Below are 20,452 nucleotides of genomic sequence, written 5' to 3'. Positions count from 1 at the left end.
ATAGTAAAAAAAATGAATTCCACCACTGGTGTGGATGCATGGGCCCCATGATAAAATGGTAGAGGGAATAGGGTTATCTAAATTCCTACCTCAATATGCCTAATACTTTGCATAGGATGAAGACAAGTTAAGGTAGCATTTTACTAATGATATTTGGGTAAAGATCTTGGTGTTTAATAAAGTGTCTTCTTGAAAAAACAAGTTACCCAGCCCAGCCTGTTGAGAGACATAAACTTAGTTAACCTGAAGCATGTAAGCCTACTTCATAAACCAAAACACCAGTTAGAACCAATTGAATAGAAAGATTATACAAGTAGTATGCTCTGATTGTTCTGATAAGAAACACCCATGTTACTCAAATATGCAGATCTTTTAAATATAAACTGTAAAATCATACGTATTTAACTATAGGGTAACCTACTAATGCATATTCATATGGAATCACATAGAAATTTATATTCTTTGTCTAGGATGCCTTTTCACTGTTATACTCTCTTCAACCTGTTGGTTTTTTTTGCAGCAGAAGCCAACTACAGAGAGAGAAGCCTTAGGTATCCATGTATGTTTTTTCTTGGAAAATTACAGGAACAGCTCATCATTGCCTTCTATTCTCCGCTATTGCCTTCTTTTGTCCATTATTATCTTCCTGACTATATGAAATGCAGTTGCCATTGTCACTAAAGTGATATTTTGCCTCCAGCATCCTCAAATATGCTATTGTGGCCCTCCAGCGGCCAGCAGAGCTGTCAGCAGATTCGGATAGTGAGGAGGTTGGGGAGGAATATGGGGTAGTCCTGAAGTCTGGGGAAGGCTTTGATGAGGGCCCTAAGGGGGCCAGAGCCATATGCCAGTTATCAGATGCCTTCCGAGTCAGACATCAGTGAGGCAGATCAACAGCTGGAGCCTGTTCCCAGTGTGCCCATGCACAGAGTTGCCAGACGAAGGGAATAGCTAAAGAACAGGCATTGACTTGGGAGTAAGGCCACAGGTGGACGATGAATGGTCCCTCCCAGAGGAAATAAAAGAGGAGCGAAAGGGGAGGGGAGTTTGCAGGGGACAGTTATTTCACTTAATTGGTTCATGACTCTCCAAGATTCCTTGCCAACTTTTGGAGATATTGGCCTGCCTCCAAGCCAGATAAGGTCTGTGACTGTAAATCCTCCCTTGAAAGACTTTGCTGGATGTGAATGAGCAGAATTCACCTTAAATTAATAAAAGAGGTTTTTGCCGGGACAAGGAATTTGCTTCAAGCTCTTGGAATGCCTAGGTCAGAACAATATGAAGCTGCACCCCAATATAGGTGCCTGCTGGCTTTAACTGGAAATTGGCATGATCTTCACACCTTGGATATCCCTGAAGGGAATATAGATTCTGGGCATACACGTCTGATGTTTTTTTGTTCTGTAGGCAGTTCTAAAGAAGTTAAGGGACTTCCTTTGATTAGAAAACAAATTATACCTTGTAGACTTAGGTAACACTTACACTTAGGTTGGGCATTTTTCAAGGACACATTGTCAGTTTCCTTTTACAGATTTCTCATAGTGATCATACACAGCCATTAGAGATGAAACTAACTGGAGATCCTGTATTCTGTGCAGAACATCTGACAGCCAGTCCCAGAGAATAAAGGAGAATATATTCATTTGGTAGCATGAGTTATTCAAGTATGCCTATCTGTAGCATGCAGGCATCTCATTAGAGTCTGACATAGCAAAAAACCAGAAGGAATCCAAACCCTCTATAGCTGGCCTGATACCCAGCTCATTTAATTGGGTTCTGCTTTAAAGGACTATAAAGAACATATATATATATATATTTCCACATTTCTCAGCCAAGTATTAACTGTGCTAAGATCTGTATTGTTTGGAATACTCGGATTCTTCCAATTTGTCAATGTTTCACAAAGCTGGTTGTCAAAAGTCTCATTATTTTTTATTTTGGGAGAGCAATAGGCTTTTCAGGCAAGTGCCTGGGAGCAAAAGTTGCTCAGGGGATACGTGTGAGACAAGGAAACTGAGAAAAATGGCTGCAACAATTGGGCCAATGGATGTTTTCATTTGTTTGAGACTGAGTAGCATTTTACAAGAGATTTGTGAGACATGTAAAACTTGGCGAGACAATTTTTGCATCTGGTGTGATAGACGCAGATCATCTATTCTATAAAAATATAGAACATAGAATAATAAGGTTGGAAAGGACTTTGGAGGTCTTCTAGTCCAACCTCCTGCCCAGGTGGGAAACCCTATACCCATTATGACAAACCTATGGCACGGGTGCCAGAGGTGGCATGCAGACCCTTCTCTGTGGGCACGTGTGCCATTGCCAGCTGCTTAAGCACCAGAAAATGGCATGAAAACAGCCAAAAATGCCCAACAAACAGGTTGTTTTTGGCCATTTTCTGGGCCATTTCCATGCTGTTTTCAGGCCAGTTCTGGCCGTTTTGCAGGCCGTTTTTAGGCCATTTTTGGTCCTCCTGCAGAAAAACAAAAAACAGCTTGGAAATGGCCCAAAAAGGGCCTGAAAACAGCCTAAAAATGTCCTGAAGAACAGCCTGAAAATGGTCCCCAAACCAGATAAAAAACAGGTATGCGAGTGCCGGCCAGCTGGTCTTTAGGTTTCTAGTACTCTGGCGCAGGTGCATGCATGCGTGTTCTGGTTTGGGCACTTGGTGGCGAAAATGGTTGTCCAATCTCTTTAAAACTTCCAGTGTTGGAGCATCCACAGTTTCTGGACACAAGTCATTCCATTGATTAACTGTCAGGAAATTTCTCCTTAGTTCTAGTTTGGTTCTCCCTTCCTCTGGGATTATTATTATTGTTATTATTGTTCAATTGTATCACAGCGGCCAGTTGTTTCGCCGGATTTGGCATTGATTACAAGTCGGGCCCCACCCAGGGGCCTAGGACGTTGTAACGTATTTTCGTAATATACGTGGGGATGCAAGCAGTGCAGCTTTTTGCATTTGACTGATGGTGATTTTGTCAAGTTTTAACTGTTTTAAATGTAATTCCAGTGCTTTTGGAATAGCTCCCAGTGTGCCAATTACCACTGGAATTACCACTGCTGGTTTGTGCCATAATAGTTGAATTTCAATTTTTAGGCCCTGGTATTTCGCAGTTTTTTCATGTTCCTTCTCATCGACCCTGCTATCACCTGGTATTGCGATGTCTATGATTGTAACCTTATTTTTCTCAACCAGTGTGATGTCTGGTGTGTTATGCGCCAGTATTTTGTCCGTTTGTATACGAAAATCCCACAGGATCTTGACCATCTGATTTTCGGTGACCTTTTCAGGCTTATGTTCCCACCAGTTTGTTGTTGTTTTAATATTATAATTTTTGCACAAATTCCAGTGGATCATTTGTGCTACTGAATTGTGCCGCAATTTATAATCAGTCTGCGCGATTTTTTTACAGCAGCTGAGTATGTGGTCAACAGTTTCATTAACTTCTTTGCAGAGACTGCATTTGGCATCATCAGAGGATTTTTCGATTTTGGCCTTAATGGCATTTGTGCGGATAGCTTGTTCTTGCGCAGCCAGGATTAGTGACTCTGTTTCTTTCTTTAATGTACCTGTTGTTAACCATAACCACGTTTTTGGATTGTTGTTGTTGTTGTTGTTGTTGTTGTTGTTGTTGTTGTTATTATTATTATTATTATTATTATTATTATTATTATTATTATTATTATTATTATTATCTTGGTAGTCTTCCAGTATTCCACAAAAGTACTAACCCATGCTTTTCTCTTACTATTTTTTTATATCAACCCTACCTCCCCAAACTTGATAACTTTAAACACCACGAAATACAAGCTATGGAAAAAAATAATCAAATAATTCAGTTGATTAATGTCGGCTGAAAGTATCGTCCTTCCAGGTATTGATTAGGTCTACCTTAAAACTTTTATTCCTGTTCAAGTGCAAGAGGTCTGTTAATAGTGGCATTTTGCCAGAGATCCACACACTGCTGTCTCATCTGTTTCTCTGCATTATTGCTAAATTCTAAGGACAGAGCTGAGAAAATTCAGCTGCTCCCACTGCTTTTTTTTTGCCCGTTCTTGCCCATTCTGTTTCTCTGTTTAGGTAAAGAAATACATCTGAAATGATGACCCAAAGGGCATAGCTTGTCTAGTTATAAACAACATCAAAAAACAACAACACAAAAACCATCCCAGAATATAAGAAGAACCCAATGTATTTCTCAGAAGGAAACATTCAACTAATATATACGTTCCTAACAAACGTTTGGCCTCCCACCCAAATTCAAGAAAGTTGGAAAAATCCAGGATTTCATTTTTTTATCTTTCTTTTTTAATAGTCAAAGTAGGGGACATAAAGATCTCTAGGATGATGCTGTCCACACAACGGAACATGATGTGCCTGAGCAATGAAGTGGCCCCGTATTTCATCTGGGATTCTCGCTTTATGTTTGACAATGCCATATAGATTTGGCAGAAGTTTCTGAAGGGAAAAAAACAAACAAATTTGGCTTCCTATCTTCCTCTTCCATAGAAGGGGAAGCAATCTCAGTTGTAAATCAGGTAGTTCCACAATAGAGTGAGAGAGTAAGGGGGCGGGGGAGGAGGATGTTGGAGTTCCTTGGAACCATTGCCATTCTAAAGGAAGAAATTTACTTTTTGTATCTTTGCTTTGATTGCAATAAAAAGAAAGAGGTGTTGGAACAGCACTCTGCTTCCAATCTCATACTTGGCAAGAATGCCAGTACTAGTATTATTCCATTAGAGGTGATTGCATGCTTATGCACAAAAAGTTATGATTCTATAAAAGAATCAAAGGTAAGATCATACCAAATTTAACTGTAGGGAATAAAGCAGTAGGATAAAACTTAGACACTCACATGACATCTGTAAAACCAAGGCCTTTTATTATTCCTTTGTTGGCATGTCAACTTTAGAATCTTTCTTTTTCTTTCTTTCTTTCTTTCTTTCTTTCTTTCTTTCTTTCTTTCTTTCTTTCTTCTTTCTTTCTTTCTTTCTCTCTTTCTCTCTCTCTCTCTCTTTCTTTCTTTCTTTCTTTCGTTCTTTCTTTCTTTCTTTCTTTCTTTCTTTCTTTCTTTCTTTCTCATCTCTTACTCTCCTTTTTCTCTCCCTCTGTTTCTCCTGTCTCTCTCTTTCTCCCCCCTCTTTTTCCTCTCACTCTCTTTCTTTTCTCTCTCCTTTCTCTCTCTCTCTACACACACGCACACACACACACACAATGTGAGTGTGTGTGTATAAGTTGGAGGTTTGTTGGTTTTTGACATTCCACTACAAAGTTTCTTCTGTACGATGCAACAACTTTTGAACAAACCAGACCTGTTCTTTCACTGTACATTCATAAACGTTGCTGGAAGGGAAGCAAACAAACATACTTCCAAAGAAATTGGCTTCTCAAGCTCTCATCAAAAACAAAGCAATACATTTTTAAAGGGGAGAAAAAAGAAAGTATTGTGAGAGCAAAAAAAAAAAAAGCAAAACCTTAGCATTCTCATCAAGACAATCTGGCATGAAAACAATTCGGATAGCCTGATAAAAGACAACAGCAGTTAAATGACAGTGGGAGCAACCAGCCACAACCTGACTCTCTTGCTCTCTCTTTTCTCCTTCACTGTTCAGAAATTTGGAAATGTCAGGACTGAGCAATAAATAGATCCCAAATAGGTATATTGTGCACAGAGAGGGTGCTAATATATCAGCACCAATCCATTGCACTGCATTACCTTTGGCAACTGGCTGTCCCCTGGGCAACAGTGTTGTCACTGCCAAATCCTTTAAGCAATCCTTCGGTTAGCTTTGTAGGGGCTTGTGACACAAACGCAAACACAATAGTCAGGAGTATCAGCAGTTCCTTAAACATATAGCAACTTGGTGGCACCCTGAAGAAGAGAGTGAATATTTATTTATTTTATTTATTTATTTTGTCAAGCATGTATAAGATAACAGATATAAATATAAGCATGATTAGGAATGCAGGAAATTCAATTCAATTTCAATTTCAATTTATTTTCAATTTATTTGTGCTTCTAGACCGCCCCCTCTCCCAGAAGGGACTCGGGGCGGTGTACAGTCCATAGAGAATATCACAAAAATACAATAAAAAATTAAATATGTACAGTTTGGAGGAGGTTAAAATGCAATTAAAAGAACTGTACAAAGCTAAATAAATATAATTTTTTAAAATCCCTAAAACAGACACAACAGATTAAAAAACCCTAAGATAACCAGATAATAATACATTTGCCAGGAGGGACTCACTCAAATGGATATGAATGTGGGGACAGTAGGGCAGGGACGCTAGACATATTGGTGCACTTATCCACGTCCCTTATAGACCTCTTAGGAATGTGATGAGGTCAACAGTAGACAGTTTAAGGTTAACGTTATAGGGGTTTGAGGATGTAACGATAGAGTCAGGTAGTGCATGGCAGGCATTGGCCACTCTGTTGCTGAAGTCATATTTTCTGCAATCGAGTTTGGAGCGGTTTACCTTGTATCTATTGGGTGCTTGTGTATTGTTGTAGTTGAAGCTGATGTAGTCATTGACAAGTAGGATATTGTAGCAGATAATTTTGTGTACTACGCTCAGGTCAGACCGAAGGCAATGTAGTTCTAAGTTGTCTAAGCCCAAAATTTCAAGCCTGGTGGGATAAGGTATTCTGTTGTGAACAGAGGAGTGGAGGACTCTTCTTGTGAAATATCTCTGGACTCACTCAATTGTATTAATGTCTGATATGCAATGTGGGTTCTAGAGAGATGAGCTGTATTCAACAATTGGAGTTGCCAATTGTTTGACTATTCTGACATATAGTCACGGTCTCTTTGTAGGGCAGCAGCATTGTCAATGTCATTGAATATTACCTAGTGACAGAAACTGTCCAGCGAAATATAGATTATTATTAAATAAGCGTAGCAGAATGGTCCCCCCCACCCCCGCCAATGATACAATCTGGGAAGAAAAAAGAGGAAGTATTTTTTTTTAAAAAAAAAGAAATTGCTTATTTTTTAAAAAAATATCTGAATAGGGGTAAAGAGGTTAACATAAGAGCACTGGGGGAATTTTTCAGTAGATCCCTAATAATCAATAAACATTAGATATATCCTCATGACTAGTGAAGAGAGAGTGGAGAGACTTTTCAACTGAGCCTTCCTCCAAAGAAAAGACGACTATCAACTCCCCCCGCCCCAAGTAAAATAATAATAATAATAATAATAATGAATAAACCCTGAGGAATGAAAAGTGATTGGCTAAATGCCTATTTTGGTTGATTAAGATTCGCTAAAGTAATATAACGTAAGATCCAGATTCCCAAGAATATTGTTAGTACATCACACTAGGACCAGGATGGCAAACCTATGGCACGCATCCCAGAGGTGGCATGCAGAACCCTCTCTGTGGGCACATGTGCCATCACCAGCTGCTCTTCCTATTTCCGGTGCACACATGGGAGCTGGCCAGCTGGTCTTCACGGGCGCCGGAGAGCCTGAAAATGGCCTGAAAAATGGCAAAAAAGGACATTTTGGGGACAGTTTTCAGGCTGTTTTGGGGCCATTTTTGTGTCAAATTTTCAGGTTGTATTTGGGCTAAAAATAGCCAAAAAACAGGCATGCACGAGCCTGCCAGCTGGACTTCGGGTTTCTGGCGCCCTGGCACATGCGTGCAAGTGCAGTCAGGTTTGGGCACTTGGTGGCAAAAAGGTTCACCATCACTGCCCTAGAAGGTTGTTACTACATCACCCAAAACAACAAACTAGAGAAATTTAAATTTAAATATGCTTACGATTCACGGGAGTCAGTTTGCTAATGAAAAATTCTCACGCAGGCTTGGTTTCATCTTTTTTAAAGGTTTCCTTTGCATTTTCCAGATGTGAGCTGCAGCTCCCTTTTCATTTATAAATGTGACGTTTTGTTCATTAGAGACATCTGGTTCTTGGGCAAAAAGCGAAACAGGAATAATTTTATTTGGTTGCCCTTTATTCACTATAGCAGCAGTATACAGATTGGAGAAGAAAAACTAATAGCTGCTACATATAAGAACTGAAAGGAGTAAAGAAAACTATTAATGTACGCATGCAGTTACATTTACACAGTACTGCTGACAATGGTATTGTCTCTTTTGGGAATACAAGAGGGTCTGACGCAGATTAAGGTATCAGAAATCTTAGCCTGATAAGTGAGAAGTATAGTTAGCTGAGACATATGTGTTTTAACAATTATACCATGACATCCATGAGCTCACTGTATAAAATCTGTAGGGTGTTTTTTTTTTTTTTGCACTGCAATCTTCAGATCTCTACCGAAATGGGTAGCTATCTTTCTCCTACAGAGTCATGACAGAAGGCAGTTCTGCAGATTCAGCTACTCCTGGCACAGTAATGCAATGAAGGAGACAGTTGCCATGTGCTGAATTTCTGCTGGATAAACCATTATGCAAACTAGTAAGTCTCAATCAGTTTGAAACATCTGATTATACCAATAGCACTTACTACTCCATTATGTTTCAAAATACTCTCTGAGTGGTTTGCAGTGTCAGCATCTTGCCCCCGACAATCTGGGTCCTCATCTTACCAACCTTAGAAGGATGGAAGGCTGAGTCAACCTTGAGATGGCCAGGATCGAACTCCTGGCTGTGAACAGAGTTAGCCTGCAATGTGTCAAGGTTCCAAGTTATACATCCCCAGCAATAAGAACTCTGAGGCAGGCATATTCCTTAAAGAACAGTTTATAGGGACATGTCATATTGGCACACACTTGGTGGAAAACCGACTCTAGGTTCCTGCCGGTTTTGCACTCAATTAAAATAAAAGCTTGTCTCTCCCCCTAAAGTCACCAGTCACATAATACAATCAGCATACAGTCTAGTTGCTAGGTGACTTCAGTCTCCACCTTCCGAACTGCAGAAATGTCCTTGATTCCCAGGGGAAATCATTTTATTTTGGCTACCGCACCCCAGCTATCTCTATACCGCCCCTACCTGTCAGCTCCAGGCTGTGTCAGCCCTGAAACAATGTGAAGACTAAACTCACATAGGAAAGGCTACAGAACAGAAAATGGCCACAGTTAGGCCAACTTCAGGTTGACACAATGCTGCATTCTAACCTCAGAGCCACCACAGCTCCTTATTATTAATTCAATTCCTCTTCTTTTCATTGTACAGTAATAGTGAGTCCTCTTTCCTGTTGGTGTTAGAGCTGGAGTTCAATTTTTATTTTATTTTTTCCTGCTAAGGACAAACGGCTCTACCTTAGGATTACTTTGTTCTTTCATAAGTGCAGTCACTTTATCAAATTGCTACTAGATAGTTCTATGTTTAAGGAGCCACACTGATGTTTATTCTTAATTAGTCAGAACCAATATAACAATATGTGCTCTTAAGAAGCTTTTCCTAGATATGTCCAAGGCACTCTCATTTGTGAGATGCTTGATGTGCGTCCCTCCCTAGGGGAAGCTTAAAGTTGCCAGATGGATAGTGGTAGCCTCAGGAAAGGAGTGCATGTTGTAAAAGCATTTTAGCAATCTTCTTGAAGAAAAGAAGAGAGATTTGTCAGTTGTTTCTGGTTCCCTGTTTGCAATTCTTGCAGATATTGCAATGTATCACTGTTGATACTTTTTCATGCTGTTATTTGTAGTCAGTATATTTGATCTTACAGTAACTAACTAGGAGGTTCAACTATTCTTTTTCAGCTTCTGTGCTGAAAAAGGCAGCATTTGCAGTCTGTTGCTGGCTTATCAATTCTGTCTTTGTATGCTTTTGTTCTTGAGGCTTGATCTTATGTTGTCCCTTTCACTCTTTCTTTAATCCTGGTCTTAGCCAATGTCAACTCTTGATATTATCAGATCTGCCTGTTATTATTATTTTTAAAATGTACCAGCCATATAATACTTTGCGTTGCCATGTCTGTTTTCTAGTCTTCATTTGGTTTTTCTTGTAGCCGAGTGTTGTCTCTCAAGCATTCAGTAAACATTCATAGTATACTTCAGTGCATCTTCTTCACTATCCTTTAAATCAAGGGTGTCATACTCAAGGCCCGCAGGTAGAATCCAGCCAGCAGGGCGCTTAGATCAGCCCATGATGCCACCCTGAAAACAACGAAGGATCAGCCTGCGGTGCCTCTGCCAGCAAAAATGGAGGTCGGGGAGGATGTGCAGCCCCCCGAGCTCCATTTTCGCTGGCAGAGGGCTGCAGGAGGCTATTGCAGCCGAAAACAGAGCCTCAACGAATGATGTTGAGCTGGCCATGTCCCCCACCCCTATCCCCAAGGTCAAACACAACCCTGATGTGGCCCTCAATCAAATCAAGTTTGACACCCCTGCTTTAGATATTTCAACTATACTCTTTGGTAAGTAAATTCTGTCAAAGTTGCTTCATGGTTGAAGATATGATTCACTGTCATTCTTTTTCTGGTCTTTCTGTCCAGGGCTTCTGTGCTGCTTGATTCTAGCTCACTATGCCAGTTGTATACCTGTTGAATGAATGAAATTATCCAGTTGTTAATTGATTGATAATATTTTCCCCAGTGAGTTTGGACCTTAATATCATCTTCACTCTCATGATATACTCCTCCTCCAGTGATAGCATAACAGTAACATTTTGCAGCCAGGAATTTTTCTTATAAGTTCATTCTCAGTTGGTCCTACATTTCAGGATATATTTATTTTCAATGTGGAGTAGGGGGAAAATGACCGCATGCTTGAACCTAAAGACTGAAAATATTCCTCTTCCTCCTTCTCCTCCTCCCCAAATCAAGCCTTTTTTAATGTTCCAATTGTAAGCCCTTATAAGATTTTTTAAAATATTGCTTTTCCCCTTGAAAGCCTATAAGAATGCATTTCCCTCCCTGATTTAAATATTTGACATTTATCTGTCAGCAGAGATGACTTTAAAATGTGTTGGGTTTAATGGGATAATTTCAAATTACTTCCAAATCACGGTTGGATGACATTCCTTCATAATGTTTTCATATATCCCAAAAGTTTCCGGACAAATTTCATTTCCATAAACAAGGTTTGGGCAAGTGCCACAGCTACTTCAAATGCATGTTTTGTTTTGTCAACTCCTTTCATTCTGATATGATCAGACTTGTTAAGAAACCTGCTGAATAACACATGAATTGTGCACATCCAGGTCTTCACATCACTCTGCCCATCCCTGAGGGAACATCAAGCATATCTCATTCAAGGCAGCTTTTGACAACTTCTGGATGTTTCCAATTATAATATTGGCAGCTGAAAAGCAATTAATTGATCCAGATTCACCCATGAAAGTTTGTTACATAAAGATAAAAAACAAATATTCATTTTCCCCCAATCCTAAATGTTATCCAAAATAGTTTACCTCCTCAGACAGAAAATACTAAGAAGCATTTCTCGCCTTCCTGGCAATGAAAAATACAATAAAAATACTGGTATCTAATAACCAGCTGATATCCCACTCTGTTAAGTGGAAAAGATCCATCAAGAGCTCTCTAAAATAATGGTAAGGCAGAAACATTTATAAAATCAGGATGTTGGTCTGAATGATTAGCACCCTCAAAAAGCTCTTTTGATTAAAATCCAACTTTCTACTAAGTGAAATATAATAAATTGTCAGAAAGCCCGAAGAAACTTAGCTACTTAGGGAAAAGGTTTCCAAATTTAAGAGGAAACACTTGCCAAAAGGAAACAAGTTAATGTGGAATAGCACATTCTTGCATTCAAATCAAATGGAACTAAAAATCTCCGGAAACGTTGTTTTAATAGAAATTAGGATTGGAGAATATATATTTCATCAGTGGTGTATTAACCATTAAGCAGACTAAGCACGTGCTTAGGGCACCAGGCCCAAAGGGGGCACCACAAAGTTGAGAAAGAAAGAAAAAAACAATGAAGATTTGTACAGTATGTACAAAGGAGGGGGGCACCAAGATTTGTCAGTGCTTAGGGCGCCAGTGAGCCTTAATCCGCCACTCGATTTCATACTATGGTAACAGAATCATGCAAAGACCATGGGAGCAGCTAAGTTTCTGGGGGGAAAATAATGAATACCAGCTTGTAGAGATTCTCAGTCATCCAGGTAATGGTTGTCCCAAAGGTGCTTTTATATATATATATATATATATATATATATATATATATATATATATATATATATATATATATATATATATATATATATATATATATATATATATATATATATATATATATATATATATATATATATATATATATATATATATATATATATATATATATATATATATATATATATATATATATATATATATATATATATATATATATATATATATATATATATATATATATATATATATAATTGTTTTAATTAAACAAAAAACACACACAAAAACATTCTTCATTACATCTTCCAGAAAGCATGTCAATTGGTTACAAATAAATTTCGTGCGTTACTACAATCCTTCTTTATATTTCATTCGTATTGAATTGTACATTTTAAATCAAAAATCTTTATACCAAAGGTGCTTTTGTAAAGAGGCAACTGGGCTTTTTTGTTTTTTTCTTTGAAAACATTTTGCTTCTCATCCAAAAAGCATCTTCAGCTCTGACAGGATCCATTCCATTCCACCCTCGAATCACCTTCCATTCCCCACTATCCTGTCAGAGCTGAAGAAGCTTATTGGATGAGAAGCAAAACGTCTTCAAAGGGAAAAAAAACCCCAAAGAAAGTCCAGTTGCCTCCCGAAAAAACATCTTTGGGACAATGAATACCAACTTTTCTGAAAATTTAATTGGGTTGTTAATTTTCTTTTAAGGCACAAAATAGTAAGACTTTAAAATATAGGCTGCATCACACACATCTTTTCCTTTCCCTTATTTGTCTGTAATGGCAGTATTGATATTCAAGTGTACTAGAACTTGTTTTTTATTGACTAATACTTCAATAAAGCATCAACTAAATGCTTTAGTGAGTTGGTAAAATAGATTAAAGTACCCTAAATAATTATCAACTCAGATGTTGTTCCTCTAAGCCAGTGGTGGGCAACCTTTTTTTTCAACTGAGCCAAATCTCGCCAAAACCACGATTGAAATTTACTTTGAGAGCCACATTTTTAAAACCGAAAATGCATAGGATGGTACACTGTTTTTAGTTTCAATAAGTTTTTATTGAGAATATTCTGCATGCAAGTATCCACATAGGTCGGGAGGATACAAATAACACAACTAATAAAACAAAAACTTTAGAACGATATTATTTATCGATAACGTTAAATTCCGTAAAATTTGCCTTACAATGTAGAGAAAATTGCATCCTGACATTGACTGACAAAGTCACAACCACTAATGTGAACATTGGCCTTGCATTTCCTTGGATAGTTTGAGTAAGTCAGGTTTGTATGTTGTTGTTTTTAATTTCATCTCTCTCTCCCACTTTCTTTCTTTTTTTCTTTTTCTTTCTCTCTCTCTCTCTGGCTCTTTGTCTCTCTCTCCCTCCCTCCCCCATCTCTGTCAGTCTGTGTGTGTGTGTGTCTGTCTGTCTCTCACTCACTCTGTGTGTGTGTGTGTGTGTCTGTCTCTGTCTCTCCCTCTGTCTCTCTCCCCTCCCTTCCTCTCTCTCTGTCACTCTGTGTATGTGGGTGTGTCTGTCTCTCACTCATTCACTTAATCACTCACTCTGTGTGTGTCTCTCTCTCTGTCTGTCTATCTTTCTTTCCCTCCCTCCCCCTCTCTGTCTCTCTCTGTCTGTGTGTGTGTGTCTGTCTGTCAGTCTCTCTCTGATTCCCTTCCTCACTCCCTCTCTCTGTTCCTCTGTCTGTCTGTCTGTCTGTCTGTCTGTCTGTCTGTCTGTCTCTCTCTCTCTCTCTCTCTCTCTCACACACACACACTGTGGTCACCTTGTTGAGTGTTCCAATCACATTTGAAACACTCAATAACTGGCCTGCATTTATGGTATTTTGCAGCATTCTGCAGTCATAGGACCAAAATTGGTTGTCACTCGCCCGGGCTTTTGCAGAAGCTTCCCTCCGAAGCCCGAGAGGAGGGAGGGGAGCGGGCACCCGGCACACAGAAGAGCCGCATTAAAGGGTGTAAAGAGCCGCATGTGGCTCGCGAGCCGCGGGTTGCCCACCACTGCTCTAAGCCAAACACTTTATCCTTCAACATGTCATCTTTGCTTCTCAAAAGTCATATAATTTTCCTAGCCAGGTTTCTACCCCAAGGTGGTAATATTTGTAAAATAAGGAATTGAATAAATAAATAAAAGATCAAGCAAACTCAATAGATGCAACATGATTTAAATATAGAGTCTCCTCTCCTTTGCTTATCGTCGTAGTATATAGCCCAAAGGGAGAGGGGGAAAAAATCTGCTGCAAATTTTATAAACTCAGCTTTAAAGTTCAATTCTTCACTGAATATCTTAAGGACGGACAACTAGAATGGGTGACATGCAAGGCAAGGCGGTACACAAATGTGTGTGAGATGCGCTATTGTATCAATCTGCTGAAAAGTCCTTCTGTTTTGCAATTCTCATAGAAAATTAATCAAGACAACTTTGAAACCTTGTGTCAGGCCTGCAGCAGTTCCTTTAAGAATCTTTGGCCTGCCACACTTTCTTTCATTTCACTATACTGTTTCATTATTGTAGTAATGGGGGGGGGGGATAGAAAGGAGTAGAATTGTTGAATGTGTTGTTGTCATTCCTTTATAGAAGCCAAGGTCATCTTTTGTCTCTGCACCATAACACCTGACCGGAACCAGCGGATTGGAGTTGTCAGTGTCGAAGAAGAAGATCGGACCATGTGATGGATTTAGGGGAGTGGGCATAAGATTATGAACTTTCAAGTGGGTGGAATTCCAGGAAGTTCTTCAGAGTTGGAATTTCACAGATGTGCTAACATGTCTGTTTTATTAAATTGGAACTTTAAGGATAACTCTGCCTTGGGGTCTGATTTATTTCTGCATGATATTTGCAATGCTGACACCTTGAAGATGAACCACATAGCACTCAAACTTCAATTTCTTTTTTTTTTAAACAAAGTTTTATTGGTTTTTTTGAAAAATAACAAGGAAAAAGGTAGTGGAAAGGTTACAAATTTTGGCAGTTGCGATGTGCGGTAGGTGCCCCCACCCTCCATACTCATAATATACATTTACACAAAATTCATTACTAAATAGTAATATATAGTCAGCATATGTTCAATTAATAATTTCAATCAATTTATGTCAAGCAGATTTTCTTATTCATTTTTGTGATCTGAGTTTTCTCAGTATTGCCCCATCTCCCCCCACCAGCAGAGCTCCGGCCCCTCCCGTGTCCTGTGTGTCAGTTGCAGGATCGTCTGGTTTATCTAGGAGTGCTTTATTTTTTTCCATAAAGGCCTGCGCCTCTATGGGTGTATTGATTCTAACTCTTGTGTCCTCCCAGAATATTAACATACCTTCAGGCATCAACCATCTGAACCACACCCCCTTCTGGTATAGTTTCTTCGCTAATTGCGAATAGCTTTTTCTTTTCTCCCTCACTTTCTTGGGGATCTGTTTCAGGATGGTTATTTCCCTATCTTGATATTTCAAAGCTTGCCCCCTTTGTGCACTCAGAATTTCATCTCTTGTAGTTTTTCTAAGAAATTTAATGTGAACCTCCCTGGGTACATTGTGTGTTTTAGCATATGCTGAGTTCACCCTATAGACCAGGTCTAATTCCCACCCTATCTGTTGTTTGTCTTTCTGAATATATTCAGCCAAAATGTTTGTCATGATGTCCCTTATGTCTTCATCATCTGTCTCTACCACATTTTGAAATCTAAGGTAAAAGGACATTCTCTCAAATTCTATTTTCATCTGTTGGGTGTCAAGTTCTTTGTTCCCCTTCTGCAACCCTTCCATCCCCTCCCTCATCTCAGCCGTTCCCCCCTCCAAAAGATCCAGTCTCTGTGAGTTTTTATTAATTTGGACCTGGTTCTCTTTAATTTCTTCTTTCATCTCTTTTAATTGTCTTTTTATTTCCTCTTGTCCCTGTAGAAGTTGTTGAAACATTTGTTGGAATTCAGTCTCTGTGGTTCTAGGTTGCATCAAAGCTGTTATCGTTGATTGTGTACTGGGACTGGATGTTGTAGATGTCGGGGCAGAGGCAGAGAAGCCAGGCTTCCCAGGAGGTGGTTTTTTACGTGACATTGTTTGTGGGATAAAGAGTTCAGTCAATGCAGAGAGTGATCAGTCAGAGAGGTAAAACAGCCAGGAGAGTTCAGGAGATTAAAGGTCCAAGCAGAAGGTGATTTTTCTAGTTGCACTGGCAGTAAGTTAAAGTTTTTCCCACCAGGGAGTCCAAAAAGTAACAATCAACAAGAGATTTATCTGAATAGCACGGAGACAAAGACCGGAAGCCTGAAGACAAACTTCAATTTCTTGACATCCATTTTCATCAAAATTTTGGTTCTTTACCTATTAAGGAAAAGGTAAAGGAGTCCCTGCAGATTTTATTCAGCTAGTCCTTACTGAGCAGAGGGGGCGGTGCTCATCATCATTGCAAGGCCATTGAGCCAGCGCTGCCTGAAGACATTTCCATGGTCATGTGGCCAGTATGACATCATGGAGTGCTGTTAACTTCCATCAAAGTGATACCTATTTATCTACTCTCAAACTGCTAGATGTGGCATGAACATGGGTAAGAACGTAAGCTCATCCTGTTGCATGGTGCTCGGATCTCCAACCATAGCATGTGTTAAGCATTGAGCCACTGTGCCACCTTATCACCTCTAAAGGGTTTCAAAAATTTCAAGACCTAATTCAAAACACAAAGTCATGTTCTGTAATTCCTTAAATATACTGTATTTGATTGTTTTTAGTAAAAAAAAACTATGTCCAATTACAGATATTAACAGAATTTTATTTTTCCAAATATTTTATTATTACTACTGGTTCTGTTTATAAAGTATCCATTTATGTATTTATTTATTTATTACTTGAACTTATTAGTCGCCCCCTCTCCCCACAGGGACTCGGGGCGACGTACAAAAGTATTATATAGCGTACAGAGGAGGTAAAAATAAATAAATAAGTTACAATACCTAAAAAAGTTAAAACCCCAGTGAAATTAACCCTTAAAACTAAAATTACCAATTAAAAATGCCCTGGGCTGGAGAGGTTGTAGTATTATGCCAGGTCAGCTAGTCGAAACAGGTAGGTTTTCAGCTTCATACGGAAGGAGCGAAGGTCGGTTGTTGTCCTGATGTCTGGGGGGAGGTCATTCCAAAGGGTGGGGCCCACTACAGAGAAGGCCCTACTCCTGGGCGCCGCCCTCTGGCACTCTCTGGAGGACGGCACCCGGAGTAGTCCCTCTCTGTGTGAGCGGACGGGTCGCAGGGATGTATGGGGCAGGACGCGATCCCGGAGGTAACTAGGCCCTGTGCCATGGAGCGCTTTGAAGGTGGTAACCAGCACCTTGAAGCGCACCCGGTAGGCCACAGGAAGCCAGTGCAGCTCGCGCAGGATGGGTGTTATATGGGAGAACCTCGATCTCCCCATAATTACCCGCGCGGCTGCATTCTGGACCAACTGCAGTCTCCGGGTGCACCTCAAGGGGAGCCCCATGTAGAGAGTGTTACAGTAGTCCAGGCGAGACGTCACCAGCGCGTGAGTGACTGTGCGCAAGGCCTCCCGGTCCAAAAGGGACTGCAATTGGCGCACCAGGCGAACCTGGTGGAACGCCCCCCTTGCCACGGCTGCCACGTGATCTTCCATAGACAGCCGGGCATCAAGGAGGACGCCCAAATTGCGCGCCCCTTCCACCGGGGCTAATTGGTCGTCCCCGATGGCCAGCGATGGCATATGCTGGTTGAACCGGGAAGCCGGAAGCCACAGCCACTCTGTCTTGGAGGGGTTGAGCCTGAGCCTGTTGTCATCCATCCAGACCTGTACGGCTTCCAGACACCGGGACATCACTTCAACAGCCTCGTTGGGGTGGTTTGGGGTGGAAATGTACAGCTGAGTGTCATCAGCGTACAGATGGTATCTCACCCCAAAACCACGGATGATCTCGCCCAGCGGCTTCATATATATGTTGAACAGGAGAGGCGAGAGGATCGACCCCTGTGGGACCCCACAGATAAGGGGCCTCGCGGTCGACCTCTCCTCTCCTGCCAACACACATTGCGTCCGGCCAGAGAGGTAGGAGCGGAACCATCGTAATACGGTGCCCCCGACCCCCAACCCCTCCAGACGGCGCAATAGGATACCATGGTCGATGGTATCGAAGGCCGCCGAGAGGTCTAATAGGACAAGGATGGAGGAACAACCCCCATCCTTTGCCCTCCAGAGATCATCCACCAACGCGACCAAGGCTGTCTCCGTGCTGTGACCGGGTCGGAAGCCGGACTGGCGCGGGTCTAGATAATCAGCTTCCTCCAGGTGGCGCGGAAACTGCTGAGCCACCACACTCTCAACAACCTTCACTAAGAAAGGAAGGTTGGAGACAGGACGGTAATTTGCTAGCTCTGTTGGGTCCAGAGAAGGCTTCTTGAGCAGGGGCCTCACCACCGCCTCTTTCAAGGCGGTTGGTAAAAGGCCCTCACCCAGCCTTTCTGCTGCCAAATCAAAGAAATGATTTCCAAAAAGTCTTAAAGATGCTTTTTTTTCAATAAGCAATTGGATTTTCTGATTTTTCTTTGAAGACTTTTTTGCTTCTCATCCAAGAAGCTTCTTTAGCACTGAAGAAACTTCTTGGATGAGAAGCGAAATGTTTTCAAAGAAAAAACAGAAGTCCAGTTGCCTCTTGAAAAAGCACCTTTGGGACTACCATGACCTGGATGATCGAGAATCTCCATAGATTTGCAAGAAGCTTCATCTGCAGGTAGCCCTCAACTAACAACCATTCATCTATCAGCTGTTCAAATACAATGATCCTGGAAAATGTGATTTATAGCAGATCTTCACACTTACATCTCTTGCAGCTGTAATGATCTAAATTCACTTGAAAACCAGCATGAATTTCAATAGCTGCAGCATCCTGAGTTCTTATGAACCCATTTGTGAAATTCACAGGGAGATTCTGACAAACAAAGTCCATGTGAGGTCAGGTTTGTTCTACAACTGCATGATTTGTTTTATGACATGACAAAAATAGCAATAAAATCAGGCACCATAACTACATTTAATAAAGGAATCACTTAGCAATAGAATTCGATGGGCAGGGCTTGACATTGCAATGACTCAACATGCAATCTTGGGTCTCCAGGATTGCTCTCCATATCTCTGTTTCTGGACGGTCCTTTTGGACCTAAACAGTGATAGAGAAGAGTATGTCTCAGATGTTTTGGTAGTGTTTATAACCTGAAAAATGGCACAACATGAAGAAGAAAAGGGACTAACTTTGCAAAGAATTTTCTTAGAAATTCAAAAAGTTTTAATAATTACAGAGAGAAGTGAAAAGAGACTTGAAATTATAGAGCAAAATACAGAAAGTACAGGGACAGCGATGAAGTTTGAAGACAGAGCTGAAAAAATAGAGACATGAAAGTGATAAGAAAATTGTTGACACTGACAGCAAACTGAGAGTGTAGGGAAATGACAAGTGTGAAATACGGAAAGGAGAAATTGATGGATCAGATCTTCATTTCGGACATCAGAAAATAGATGAAGAAAGGAGACAAAATTTGGCAGAAATAATGAGAGTAATCTTGGCAAAAGCACTAATGATAACAAAAGTGAAGCTGATAAAAAGAACAGATAAAGGGTTTTGAATTCTAAGAAGATATGCAATGAATAACAAGTTCTTAAGAGAAGTCCACATAAGACTTATCAAGAAAACGTTTAGAATACAGACTTTACAAATGGCAAGAGATATTGGACTACACTATCTCTGGAAGGATACAGGATGATGAAATGAAATATCACAACAAAATGTTAGTTAAATGTAGTTAAATTTTGAGTGCTATGTACAACGTAATAATAGCCATAGTCAAATAAATGATTAATAATGTAAAATAGCAATAATATCAGGCACCATAACTACATTTAATAAATGAATCACTTAGCAATAGAATTCCAGTTGCAATTGTAGTCATAAGTTGAATGCTGTCTATATAGCACTGAATAGCCCAAATCAGCTTTATTGGATATTTTCATGGTCTAAACTGAAATGAACTTCATGCAATCAATCATTACTCTATCTGTTGCTTTATGCTTACTTTGAGTATGCTTCTTACATATAGTGTTTTTTTAAAAGAATAGTTTTATAAAACATTTTTACCTTTAAAACAAAGAGAAAAACAAACACACAAAAAACCATACATAACAATATAAAGTAATTATACAGCCTTGATAGTTTGATAGTAATTAGTAACTTTGGTAGTGCTTCTTACATATCATTGGCCTTGAATGTTAATTTGCTGGCCATATGTTACCAATGCAAAGCAGTATTTTTGTGCTACACATTAGGCATGGCATGTGCCTAACAACAAAGTGGCAAAATATTGAACACTATACAAAATGAATTCTAATG

The sequence above is a fragment of the Natrix helvetica genome (assembly GCF_964273705.1).
Source record: "Natrix helvetica genome assembly, chromosome: 3".
NCBI lineage: Eukaryota > Metazoa > Chordata > Lepidosauria > Squamata > Natricidae > Natrix > Natrix helvetica.
This window is presented reverse-complemented; position numbering follows the sequence as displayed.